At 45.6% G+C, this 10,570-nt stretch overlaps 1 pseudogene; it reads right to left on the bottom strand.

Annotated features, from left to right (window-relative positions):
- Nucleotides 1-9,639: 9,639 nt before the first annotated feature.
- Nucleotides 9,640-9,805, bottom strand: LOC143770779 (U2 spliceosomal RNA; annotated as a pseudogene).
- Nucleotides 9,806-10,570: the final 765 nt, after the last annotated feature.

Raw genomic sequence — 10,570 nt, 5'->3', positions numbered from 1 at the left:
GGTCCAACATCATACAGGGACAGGGATTAGTGGTGCCTCACCAGAATCCAAATGAATACAGGTGCCAGGAACAAGTGGCTGAATACCACTCAATAGCAACAGCAAAAAGGAAAGGAAAAGGTTCCAGCACCAGGCGTCTCTTCATAAAATCTTCAGTACTTTATTATCATGTCAAGAAAAAAACATCATGTGGGGACGCAGCCCCTAAACGCCTGACGCGTTTCGAACAAAGTTCTTAGTCATAGGCATAAAAAGTACAGTATATCTGTAAATGTGTTACATAGTCAAGTAGTAAAAAAGATGATGGTGCGCTATATATACACACACACACAAACACACACACATATATACGTACATTATATTTTTAACTAATATATATATATATATATACTGTATATTTATATATATATATATATATATATATATATATATATCTATATATATATATATATATCTCTTCTGATAAAAGTCTGCAGTCACCCTATATGGCTGCAGACTTTTTAGTCTTTACAGTGTGTGGTGGGAACACAGTCATAATTTCCCAATCTTGCCGGTGAGAGCAGGCGGTCGGGTGACTGCAAGTATGTGATTTGAATACATATGGTCACATGCCAACTAGACATGCGTGGCTTCCCTCAATTCACTTGTATTGAGTGAAACCAGGCACGTCTAGGCGGAATGTGACCGGAAGTATGCAGATTTCATACTTGTGATTACATGCTCTGTTACTCTCATTGTCAATACTTGGGAATCATGAGTGCACATGCAGTCAGGATTGAGAAATCTGCACACATGTAGTGCAGCGCCCCAGAGTCCTGGTCGTTGCAGTGCTGTGGCTTCGCCGCTAAGGGGAGCCATGGTACGTTCGATGGCACCGAAGGAGTTCCTCCAATCAGGTATCACAGACACCAATATGTTTCACAGCTGGGCCTCCGGGGGGAGCTAAGGGTGCTATTCATTAGGCCACTCCCCACCATAGTGGGTAAACTGGGGGTCAGGCAGGAAGTTAGAAGAGAACGCTGACGGGATTGAACGGAGCAACACCCTGTGGCAGGGGGTGTTGTGAAGGGAGAGACTGTAGGGTCTCTGCCAGGGGTGGGATCCTGGCAGAGGCTTGGCATTGAAAGAACGTAACGGGTCCGCGCAGGCTCCTGGAAGCGGCGGGACTCAAGAAAGGACTAGAAGCGAGATAGATTGTGCTGAGTGAGAAACGAGATCAAGCAGAAGGAGAATACCAGCAGGGGTTTTGTTGAAAGAGGCAGCACCCTGCTGAGGCGCAATACCGGTGGCCGGAACGCCGAGGGAGTGGATTAGAATTCAGCTTCAAGCCATACTCCAAACAGCGGCAGGACAGTCGGTCTCAGGCGGGCTGTCTACCACATATCACCTATGAAGTCTTGGGGGGCAATTGCGGGAGAGGGGCGACTCTAGGGTCCCGGAAGAACTCCAGGCCTACCTGACAAACGGGTGCCATTCAAACCTGAATACAGGGAAGGGGTGGATTACAGAGGAACATCAAATCGAGTTGTGAGGGAACTTAAGAAACAGACACAACCGTTGTGGGGTTACTTTCCGTGAGCACAGCAGGGAAGGACTACAACACATAGCGCTAGAAGGAAGGCACAGATTTCCACCTGAGAGGAGAACTCTGGAGGTGCCATTGGACCGGCCGGACTTGCGTAGCCTGGTGAACCGTGCTCTGGACTGAGGACTCAGAGATCTCCAGTAAAGAGGTAAAGAGACTGCAACCTGGTGTCCTCGTTATTTACCGCGACTTACACCCCACAACCGCACCGCTCCATCGCTACCATTACTACCACCTATTACACCGGACGTCCCCCACTGACGGACAGGGCCACGGACCGGGTCTAGCCACCGTGACAACCCCGAGACTGAGAACTAGAGGCCCGGCTCCGGGTACCCCTCGGCCCTGCGGCGGTGCGGGGGCGCCGCAGACTTGGCGTCACGAACAGGATCTACTTAAGCCTGAAGAATCAGGTCATGTGTGCCTAGAGACTGTGATTTGTTGTGCTTGGACTGTACTTTATTACAAAGACTGTGCTGCGCCAGTTGCCGCCAAAATCCGCCGCCATTGCAGCGCTGAGGAAAGCGCAGGAAGAGAAGAGGGGCATGGAGTGGGCGTAGACGAGCTGGAGAGCGCGAAGAATAATGGCCGCCCAGTCTAAATATTTCTGTGCAGTGAGGACGTGTCCGTCAGCAGCAGAGATCCGCCTCCTAATCCTTAATGGGGGGCGGAGGCAGAGAAAACGAAACTGCTCACGCAGGAGAGAGCGGGAAAAAGACCAGGAAGCGACCCACGTGGAGGACGCTATGGCCAGCAGCTCCGAACCCGACAGCGGGGTTGAAGTGGAAGTCTCCCCTGACTACCCGGATGAGCCCAGCAGCCTGTCCTCCGTGGATAACACCAAATTCCTGAGAGCCGAGATGGAGGATTTATATAACCAGCTCCTCCAACTGCATGTAAGAGTCCAGGCCCCGCATCAGGTGGGACCGGCAGTGGATTCCCGGACATCGGAAGAACCAGCGGGACCTGTTGCGGAGAGTGGAATCGTACCAGTGGGTGAGTCCGCCGATCCTGCCCCACCAGCAGAGGGTGTGTTAGTGGGTCCCGTAGCAGCACCACCTCTCCCGGGGACCCATAGACTTCAGCGCCTGTTACCATGGGAGGAAGCCACGGGCATGGAACACCGTATGCGAGCCCCAATCACCCCTACTCCCTTGCCGTGTGAGGTCAGCGCGGAGCGCACGGTGTGCCGCTGGGTGAACCCTGGATCCAATCTCATGGGGTTCCCCGGGGTGGAGACCCAGAAGGGAGAAATGGTACAGGCCCTAAGCTGGGAAGAATACCAGATCCAGCTAGAACAGCGGTGGCGAGAGGAAGAGGAAACACATCAGGCTAAACGGGAGGCCTACCATCAAAAAGATTTGGCGGTCAAGGACCGGGCCCGTAAGGACCCCACCACTCACCAGGCCCCGCGCAGGCAGGGCATCATCACCGTCTTTAAACTCCAAAGAGGCTGGGGCTTCATTAAAGAACCGGGGCTATACGCGGAGGTCTTTGTTAACCGACGGGATGTCGAGTCACACCTTAGAGAGGGTCACCCCGATCGAGACCTCTATCCGGGAGACAGTGTTACCTACACCCGGCATCTTGGGGAAAAGGGGTGGTTCGCTCTGAACGTCTACAAGAAAGAGAAACCAGCCCCTGTGGCCAAGGTGCCGCCGTGTGACCGATCTGTAACCACCCTGGTCGGCCCCACCTGCCTGACCACAGAACTTGCGATCTGCCACCCGATCGCCGCCACCACCGTCGTGCCTAAGGAGGTGCCCCTTCGAGTGACCGATGTTCCGGATGTACCAGCACAGAGAGAAGTGGGGACACAGACCTTGATCGCCGCGCACGACCTGGTCGTGCAACAGACCCGAACCCATGGGGTGTATCTGGCAGCGGGAGTGGACCTGAAACCTGAATTGCAGGGGTCCGCCCGCCAGGTGGCGCCTCATGGAAACTTCTGAAAGAAGAGTAAGATTTCGCTTTGTGAAGATGTAAATAGTTACTGTTTGTTCTTTTGAGTTGCTGCTAAACCTGTCTAGGGTTAATGGATCCCTTTGTTGACCCGGGATCCCCTTTGTTTGTTTTTTCTTTTTCCTGAAGTTTATACAAGTTTTAAAGTTACACAAACTGCAGAAATCATGGACTGTGCATGATTCGAACTTTCTTTTGTAAATAGTTTGCACCTTCTTAAAGGTGCTCCCTACTGGTTTTAGCCAAAGACACTTTGCGAAGATATTTGCCCTATTGGTTTGAGCCAAAGACACTTTGTGAAGATACCTTTCCTACCGGTTCTAGTTAAAGACACTTTGCGAAGATACCATACCGGAACCTTTGCGTGGGCTGGTAGGCTGAGAAGACGAGCTACCTCAGAAAGACTTGGTCCCCTCTTAAAGGGGATGTGTGAAATTGAACTTGAGAAAGCTACTGTTGCAGAACAGTAATGTGATAATGAAGCTTGAAAAAGAAATGTAACTGTTTTACATGCTAAGTTATATGTGTTGAATTTGTTGAAATGTGAAATCTAAATAATGTTTTGCAGAAAGAAAAGATGCAGAGAGCCCGTAGGGGTTGAGATAGAGATCTGCATAGCTGAAAGTAAGGAAGTAATGATGAAGGTGAGGATAGAAGGTCAACCCTGCGTCCCCATAGAAAGTTACTTTGTTACTAAGGACAGAAGGCGAACCCGTAGGGGTTAGAGAGTGAGTCCTTAAAGGAGCCGAGTAGAGCGGGCTCAGAGTTCTTTAAACGAAAGGAATGTTATGTCTATACTATGTATAGTAGCGAAAGGCAGTAGGCCCTGGCTGAACGGGGCGGTCCTGTAAAAGAAAGGAGAGGCAGTAGGTCTGGTGCCATAGGGACAGACGGTCCTGCAGGTTCAAAGTAGGAGAATGTGAAGTTACCTTACCCTGTAATGTGATTATAGGAAGGCCTTTGGTAAACTAAGAGTGTATGTTTCTTAAAGGCAATGTTAATTTATTGTTCCAGAATTTGCACTAAGTAGAATACCCGGTTGGGTAACAGGAGTTATGCATAGCCTGTAATTTATAATGTTGACCATGTTTGTAACGTTAAAAGTGTCCTCACCTCCCATAAAGGGAAGCCTGTTCAAGTATACTTATCGTTTTGCACTCAACAAAATTGTATGTCTTTTTGCTAATCTGTATTGTTGTTTTTCTTCCCAGTCCCGGAGTACTGTGTTTAACCAGGGGGGAGTGCAGCGCCCCAGAGTCCTGGTCGTTGCAGTGCTGTGGCTTCGCCGCTAAGGGGAGCCATGGTACGTTCGATGGCACCGAAGGAGTTCCTCCAATCAGGTATCACAGACACCAATATGTTTCACAGCTGGGCCTCCGGGGGGAGCTAAGGGTGCTATTCATTAGGCCACTCCCCACCATAGTGGGTAAACTGGGGGTCAGGCAGGAAGTTAGAAGAGAACGCTGACTGGATTGAATGGAGCAACACCCTGTGGCAGGGGGTGTTGTGAAGGGAGAGACTGTAGGGTCTCTGCCAGGGGTGGGATCCTGGCAGAGGCTTGGCATTGAAAGAACGTAACGGGTCCGCGCAGGCTCCTGGAAGCGGCGGGACTCAAGAAAGGACTAGAAGCGAGATAGATTGTGCTGAGTGAGAAACGAGATCAAGCAGAAGGAGAATACCAGCAGGAGTTTTGTTGAAAGAGGCAGCACCCTGCTGAGGCGCAATACCGGTGGCCGGAACGCCGAGGGAGTGGATTAGAATTCAGCTTCAAGCCATACTCCAAACAGCGGCAGGACAGTCGGTCTCAGGCGGGCTGTCTACCACATATCACCTATGAAGTCTTGGGGGGCAATTGCAGGAGAGGGGCGACTCTAGGGTCCCGGAAGAACTCCAGGCCTACCTGACAAACGGGTGCCATTCCAACCTGAATACAGGGAAGGGGTGGATTACAGAGGAACATCAAATCGAGTTGTGAGGGAACTTAAGAAACAGACACAACCGTTGTGGGGTTACTTTCCGTGAGCACAGCAGGGAAGGACTACAACACATAGCGCTAGAAGGAAGGCACAGATTTCCACCTGAGAGGAGAACTCTGGAGGTGCCATTGGACCGGCCGGACTTGCGTAGCCTGGTGAACCGTGCTCTGGACTGAGGACTCAGAGATCTCCAGTAAAGAGGTAAAGAGACTGCAACCTGGTGTCCTCGTTATTTACCGCGACTTACACCCCACAACCGCACCGCTCCATCGCTACCATTACTACCACCTATTACACCGGACGTCCCCCACTGACGGACAGGGCCACGGACCGGGTCTAGCCACCGTGACAACCCCGAGACTGAGAACTAGAGGCCCGGCTCCGGGTACCCCTCGGCCCTGCGGCGGTGCGGGGGCGCCGCAGTAGAGTGACTGCAGGCATTTATCAAAAGACTGGACAATCCCCTTTAACTTTAATTCATTAATGCTCTACATCTGTGTGCCTCAGATTTAAAACTTGAGGGTTTATTCCCACACATTTACTAAGACTCTTTAAAAAAACAAATTATGACAAAAGGAGTCATAATTTCAGGAGGGGAATGTGGTACAAGGTGTGTATTGCAGCTATAGCAAGTGTTAGGTGCTATGGGCAGGCAGTGTTAGGCCAGTCTCACACGTCCAGATAATTCCGGTACCGGAAAAATCGGTACCGGAGTTATCCATGTCCGTGTGCTCACGTGGCACATCAGTGTGGCACACGTGCGGAAGCCGTGTGCCGCCCGTGTGCCAACTGAGGACCACACGGACCGTGCAGGAGACAGCACTAGAGATAAGCGCTGTCCCCTGCATCTGGTGCTGAAGCCGGAATTCATTCCTTCTTCCCAGCAGCGTTCGCTGGAGAGAAGGAATGAAAAATCATTGTTTTTTTATTTTTTTGTGGTTAAAATCAAGTTCCCGGCAACCTCCCCCCTCCCACCCCCTGTACGCCCGCCCGCTGGAAATAAAATACTCACCCAGCTCCTTCGATGCTTCCTCTCAGCGCCGCAGCTTGTCCTGTATGAGCGGTCACGTGGTGCCACTCATTACAGTGATGAATATACGGCTCCACTTCCCATAGGGAGAATCTACTTTGAAGCTAAAGTTATTACAAACATTTTAGCAGCATTCAAAATTACTTATGAAAAATTCCCATATCTTCAGCATGCTGCATGCAGCAAAAGAAAAGGACCCTAAATCTCGTCAAGGAGTTATTTGTGTAGAGATTTTTGTATTTTGCTAGAAATTTACAGCAGACTATGTTTTTGCATCCACAAAAGATGCACGAAAAATTACAGCAAAAAAAGTGATGTAAAAATGTCTGCCAAGCATAGTGTTTTAAGGTGGGGCTAAATATCCCACATACAAGCTGTGAATGACTGAAGTATAAATGCATCAGCAATAAATTAGTGTTGATATAATATCAAAATGACAATAGTCTTTTTTTATGTTAATACTGCCGAAATATGACATCATAAAATCCAGTCAGGGTTCCTCATTACAAACAAATAAGCTTTATTCCAAGCGTTTGGCTCTTCCTTACCTGGCCCAGATTAATTTACACGTCTCTTCCCATACGTAACTAGAGACCTGTTCATCAAGCTGAGCCGGACATAGAGAAGCTGGATGGAGACGCCAGCGGACACTTCTCAGCATGCCCGGGCTCCTTTTCTCGTGTCCGGCTTTTTTTTAAGCTCAAGTTTTACCTATACTTCCCCTTTATGACCAGGCTTTTTCTGTTTAGCTTTTTTTTTGTTTTTATGTTTTCCTCCCCTTCTTCCAAGAGCCATAACTTTTTAATTTTCCGTCCACATAACCCTAAAAGAGCTTGTTTTTTGCGAGATAAGTTGTACTTTTGAATAACACCATTAATTTTATCATCTGATGCAGTGTAAAGCAAGAAAAAAATTCTAGGCACGTTAAAATTGCAAAAAAAAGTGCAGTTCCACAATTTTTTTTTTTATTTACCATCTTCACTACATGGTAAAACTGACTTGGCAATATGATTCTCAAGGTTAGTACAATTACACAGCACAAATACTAAACATATGTAGTTATTTTTTTTTTACTTGGTGAAACAAAGTTTGTAAATTTGTAGCCAATAAATACATTTTGCTTGTGTTGCCATGTTCCGAGACCCTTAATGTTTACAATTTTTGGGGATATGGGGCTATGTGAGGGCTTATTTTTTGCACCTTGAATGGATGTTTTTACTGACAACATTTTGGGGTAGATACAATGATTTGATCGCCTCTTAGTGCATATTATTGCAATGTTGCGGCAGCCAAAAAATCATAATTCTGGCTTTTCGCTTTTTTTACTTGTTACGCGGTTTATTGATCAGATTCATTTATTTTATATTTTGATAGATCGTATTCTTACTAATGCAGGAATACCAAATATGTGTATTTTTGTTTTTGTTTAATTGTTTTATTTTTAATGGGGCAAAAGAGGAGCGATTTGCACTTTTGTATTTTTTTTTTGTTTTCATATTTTTTAAAACTTTTTTCTACTTTTTACAGTATTTAATAGTCCTTCTAGGGTACTTTCAGCTGCAATCATCCAATCGCTTGTGCTGTACATAGCAGTGCATTAGCATTGCTACACATAGTGAAAATCACAATATCCTATGAACCCCAGCTAAATCCTGGCTTTCACAAGGGTATCGTCATGACAAGCACAGAGGTCTTCGTCAACCCACCACTGTCATGGCGCCCCTAGATCACGTCACAGGAGCGTCGATGGGTGCTTGGAATGACTGGCCCACCTGCTGGCCCATTTTAAATGCCACTGTCAGAGATTGAATCAGACAATATCTGTCGGGAAAGATGCAGGCTCGGTGTATGAGTCCGCATCAAAGTCAGGGACTGGACATATGAAATAAATATACATCATATGACTTGAAGGGATGAAACACTACAGCGGTTGAGAGTAAAACTATTTTTGTAATGAGGGACTTTGTCTGGATGTCATGGTTCGCTCAGCGTTATATCTTTAACTAATAATACCTTTTTCTTCATAACATGCTAAAACCACAATAGAGAAGCATTTTGAATGTTTGGACCTTTTTCAAGTAGTGTTTTATCAAGTAAGCATTTTCATCTTTTCCAGAAGTCCTGTACATTTATTTATGGGAGTTTTCAAAAGCTGTTGAAATGGCAATAAATAATTGTACAGCTCAGTGACAAGAATCAGAAGAGTAGAAATTCACACCAGGATATAGATATTACTTAGTAAAGTTCTTTGCTAGACTGACTTTTATAGTAAATTCTTCTGTCATTAAACATTCACCTTAGATGTATTAGTATTTTGCAGTATTTTCCTGGGAAAACTCCAAAATCGTCTATCAATGATAGACTTTTGTTGGGGCTGGCTGCACTAGGCAAGCCTAGGGTGTAAAAGTGCTTTCAGTGCACAGCAGAGTTCCTATCACAGAATTGAAAGATCACCCTGGTAGCTCAGAAAAATTAGTCAGCAACACAGCAAGTCTCAGTACCTGAGAGGTCTAAACTAGCAGGCATCTAGCACTACTACTGTGCAGAGGATGAATATCAGAGGATTCAGCAGAGTCATCCTAACAGTGGCGCCAAGCCTGTTAAATCTAAAAAAAGGACCCAAAATGAAGGGATTATTTTTGTGGCAGGGAAGGTATTTTATTCAATCTATGTTCTATGTTTATTTTTTTATAATGGTATGTGAGAATGAGTAAATAAACTGATAGTTTTTGTTACAGAGATTAGATAAATAGTATATGTATAAATATTAGATACTGTAGATCAATAAATTAGATAAATGTCCATGTAAGATAAATACAAATGAAAATGAAACAAATATGTTGTGCCCTGATGTACAAAACAAGGTATTTTTATTTTTAAACTTTTTTGTTTCTATGTTTATCACCAGGAAAAATTGACATTTTTGAAACAAATGTTTCGGCAACAGAAAGTGAATGATACAGGTAATGCTATGTATTGTCTGGATGTTGCATGAACATGTGCAAATGCACATTTAATACTGTCTGATTTTAGTAGAAAATGTTAGCAATTTGACACTTCCCAAGCACTCATCTTTCAGAAAATTGTTATCGTGCACCGGTCCGGAGTACTGCAATACCAAGTCAATGCGTGGAGTGGACGGAGCAACCTCATTTCTGCGTTCTAAAAACCCATGAGCTATTTGGTCTCCAGATATAAAACTGATGAGTACAGACACTACACTTGATCTTAGCCAAAATGCAGAGAAGGAGTTTATGTGTAAAGATCAAGTCAATTCCACAGCACAACACCCTGATTACATGCCAAAAATTACAGGCTACTGCAGTCATCCCTCACTGTACAAGAGCATAACCTGGCTGTGTAAGCCCTTGAAAGAAATACTTTTTGTTCTTTATATATGTTTTAATGTTTACTTTTTTTGGTTTTAACCCCTAAAAGTTCTAGGTGGAGAGTGCCTGCATGTCTGCCTTCCTTTATATCAAACACTATTAAAAGCATGACACAGAGAATGAGCTCTAGATATAAGCACAGGCCTGAGATTTTTTATAAAATTAAGCCTGGACAGCGGGTTTCATCCTGGTGTAGCCTCTCTCTGGCCCTGCCGCAGTCAGCTCTTTGAATATTTAATGTCCTGATGAGCGTTTCCACCTGCTGACACAGTCAAAGTGGTACAACAATACACACACACGAGTACAAGATCATCAATTGACTCTTCTCACAGTCTGCTAGGTCAGGTTTTTTTCTCTTTTTTTTAAGCCTTTTTTCTTTACTTTTTGGATTTTAATTGATCCTTTCAACGCTGGATGAAATCATAGGGAGTTGCTTATCTATGAAATGGTTAAGCAGTTTGCAAGCATAGAAAATAATTCACCAGATAGTATACATCTATTAGCTTTTTTGTTAAACTCTAGTTTTAACCCTATTTGCAAAACTGACCTCATATTTTATGCCTCTTGCAGGATTTGAGGGGAGGTACACAACACAAGGTTTTTCCTCTTTAGTTTTCTTTGAATCTCT

This window comes from Ranitomeya variabilis, chromosome 4 (assembly GCF_051348905.1).
Source record: "Ranitomeya variabilis isolate aRanVar5 chromosome 4, aRanVar5.hap1, whole genome shotgun sequence".
NCBI classification, from domain to species: domain Eukaryota; kingdom Metazoa; phylum Chordata; class Amphibia; order Anura; family Dendrobatidae; genus Ranitomeya; species Ranitomeya variabilis.
The sequence above is the reverse complement of the archived record's forward strand: the minus strand, read 5'-3'. Positions and strand labels throughout refer to the sequence as shown.